Source organism: Nannospalax galili, unplaced genomic scaffold (assembly GCF_000622305.1).
Source record: "Nannospalax galili isolate Female #2095 unplaced genomic scaffold, S.galili_v1.0 scaffold633, whole genome shotgun sequence".
In the NCBI taxonomy this organism is placed as follows: domain Eukaryota; kingdom Metazoa; phylum Chordata; class Mammalia; order Rodentia; family Spalacidae; genus Nannospalax; species Nannospalax galili.
The window spans coordinates 2894880-2898740 of NW_008336075.1; positions in this window are offsets into that span (position 1 = coordinate 2894880).

Here is a 3861-nt window from a genome sequence, read left to right on the forward strand (position 1 = left end):
AGGGGGTCAAGGAAACCTTCAGCTAACATCAGGGGGTAGCCCTGACCAGGAAGCCTCAGTTGTCTCTCTGTCCTTAACGGTCCCATGTGAAGACTTTTAGACCGGAAACAAAAGGAGGAAATTAGAAGAGATTTGTATTGCCCTCCTGGTGGGGAGAGATACTCACGAATCCTGCGTTTCAGAGGGCACCAGCTGCTAGCTGGCGCGAGGTTCAGAGGCTCTCACGTTGGGCGCCAGATATGGGCATGCGGGGAATCTCGGGGCGCCAGCTGCTGGGCGTGGCGCAGGTCTCCCTCGTGCCGCCGGAGTGGACGTGGCACAAGTCGTGCACCACGTCTGCTGTTTGGGTCCCTGGCTCTCCGCATTGCTGGCTCTCTGCTACCGGGGCTGGTTCCATCCCAATCCACCGTGCACTCTCTCTCTTAAATTCGGGACCAGTCAGCTGCCGGGTCACTAGGGGAGGTGCAGGACGGCGAAAGCTGGATTTCTGTGCAGGCCTTCCTGCAGATTTGAGAAGCTGGTGGCCATCCTATTAGAAAGATGTTTAGAGAGATGGTCTTTTGTCTACACCTGTGCAGGCAGTTGGGGTCCGTTAGGGGGTCAAAGAAACCTTCAGCTAACATCAGGGGGTAGCCCTGACCAGGAAGCCTCAGTTGTCTCTCTGTCCTTAGCGGTCCCACGCAAAGTCTTTTAGACCGGAAACAAAAGGAGGAAATTAGAAGAGATTTGCCAGGCCCAATGGGTGGGGAGGCTTGGGGGCACAGCCGCCTTTTTAGTCTCCTGATGGGAGACGAAGGAAAAAAAGATTTGCGTTGCTCTCCTGGTGGGAGAGATACTCACGGATCCTGTGTTTCCAGGGGCACCAGCTTGCTGGCTGGCGGGGAGTTCAGAGGCCCCACGTTGGGCACCAGATATGGGGTGCGGGGATCTCGGGGCGCCAGCTGCTGGGCGTGGCGCCGGTCTCCCGCGGGCCGCCGTGGTGCGGCGGGTCGCGCACCGCGTTGCTAGGGTGCGCACGTGTCCCGCACCCCGTTGCGCGACCCGCGGCACCTCGGCGGCCCTCGGAAGACCGGCGCCTCGCCCAGCAGCTGGCGCCCCGAGATCCCCGCAACCCATATAAATCTGTATCCCTTTGTGGTTATTATTAAAGGTTCCAATGAACCCATGGACGCTTTTGTTGGAGGGGTGACGTCATACACATTACATAATCTCAATCCCAGCACTACCTATGATATGAATGTTTATGCTCAGTATGACTCTGGACTCAGCGTTCCACTCACAGATCAAGGCACAAAATGTGAGTCATGCATGTCTTTGGGGTTGTAGGAAATGGTCTGGTGAAAATTATCAGGCCAGCCTGTTTTTTGTTTTACTTTTTCTTAATATGTGCATGTTTTCTCCAGCAACACAGAGGTAGACAAGTTAAAAAGTATCTATCTAAATCTATTTGTAACATATTTGAATATATATGTAGGAACTGATGCTAATTTGATATAGAATATTTTGATTATAAAATATTAACTTACACAATGTCATTTTATCCATGAGTGATCTGTATAGAGCTGATGGCAGTTTTTCCTAAACACTGAACGTTAGCACATGTTGTACCACCCTCACCTATCCTCCAACTCATCCAAGCATGCTCATCAACCCTCTTACACACACACACACACACACACACACACACACACACCGACCCTCAAGCTGCAAATTTCAGTAATAAGTGAAATAGTGAGAGGTGGAAGATAGCAGAAGTATTGAAAGAACAGAGCAGAAATTTCAAAACAGCTGGCCAGAGGACTTGCAAAGAAAATAACACATTTAAAGCTATATAGATGAGGTAAGGAAGGGAGCAGGAAGCATTATCCAAGAAGCACATCCTAGTAAAGAGGAGTAATATGAAAGGACTTGATGACAGGTCAGGAGGGCTGCCTGGTCACACCAGAGTGAAAAAGGTACAGGAAATGAAGTCAAGGATGCAGCTGGGAGCCTTAATCCTCAGGGTCTTTCAAGGTTAGTAAAAGCCATGTTCTACGGGGGAGCAGGGCGGGGGCCGGGGAGCAACAGCTATTTGACCAAATATAGCAGTTGGTCCAGGGAGATGGTTCATCAGGCCAAAGTGTTTGATTCATAAGCCTGACAGCCTGTATTCAATTCTTGGAACACACAGTAGAAGCAGTGAGCCAGCTCTCAAAAGTTGTCCTCTGACATCCACATGGCTGAAATACCACACAGCATCAGCACACACACACACACACACACACACACACACACCATACACACACACATACACACACACCATACACACACACATACACACACACACCATACACACACACATACACACACACACCATACACACATATAAATAATAAGTAAATTTTAAAAAATGTACTACATAGTAAAATCTATTTGAGAAAAGCACACCTCTCTAATCTTAAGTACCATCCGCTCATAGATACTCTAAATCATTATAGTGGACTCCAAACATACCTCTGATACACCAGTTAAATATTGCAGAACACAGAGGTGACAAAGATATTCAACAATATAATAGGTTTTGCCATGTAATACATGCCTTTGAGCAAGGAGTTTCTGCACATATCTCAAATTTACCATCTCTGAAATGAATTGCCTATTCTACATTTGGTCTCATATCTAAACAATTTAGGTCAATAGAGGGTCTTACAGTTTATCAAGTACAAACTCAAACAACATTTTCCTCCCACTTGTGTAGCTATATATTAGAAATCAAAAGAACAAAATGTAAAGAATTTTTCAGAGCTGTCAGGAATGCACACACATCATCATCGATGTATACCAAGCTAATTTATTTGGTTCACAGACTTAATATGACTGCAAAATGAGTATGAACAGAAAGGAAGGGCAACTGCAGGGGGATGACACCAGCCTGGCCCAGAAAATGAGCTGCAATACTTTTCATTTCTTGAATTGCATACAATGCAGTTTATATAGGTGAAGTTAAGGACAGATTTACTTTCCTTTTCATGCTAAACAAACTTCCTGCTTTAAGACAGGTGATTCTGAGTGTGACCACATTTGTGACATCTTAAACAATTTTAAAGGAACAAAGTCAAATATTCTCAGGGTATAGTTGCCAGAGAAGTCGTCTTGTGGATTAAGTAGTATTGTAGTGTTAGAAGCAGTTCTAGAGTTCATAGACCAGTCTGGGTTTGGCACGGCCTTTCATACTTTGAGAGTAGCAGGGTACTGTAAGTGCCCTTTGTAGGAGCAGTCCCAAAGAGCAACTGTCCTCTGCCTGCATGGAATTCTAGCCTCAACACTTGCCACCTTGAACCAGACAGCAAAGGTGTATTCTTTTCTATTTTTTCAGACAAGCCCTGAGGTTATATACAGGAGCTTTTTCTTTAAGGTTATGTGTCAATAAGAGGTAAAGCAAAACATGATAGAAGAGGGAGAAGGAGAAGACAATTTAGGTGAAGAAGAGAAAACAGACCAGAACTAAAGTGAGAAAACTACTTGGAAGAAAAGCTGAAGGAATAAATAAAAATGAAATTGTAGGGATCAGCAGAAATTGGACAAGTTGAAAACATTTGATAGCTGAGGGCTGGAGAGAGAGAGAGCTCATTGATTAAGACACTTCCTGTTCTTGTAAAAGACTGGAATTAAGTTCCCAGGACCTATATCACATAGCCCACAACCACCTATAAATCCAGCTCCAGGGAGTTTGATTCCCTCTTCTGGTTTCCTGATTGTATTTACATGTAAAAACCCACATACAGACACACACATACACAGAAGTAAATATCAAATAAATCTTTAAGAAAATAATAGCTAATCCATATTTTCTAGATTCAATTTATTATCACTATATTTCAT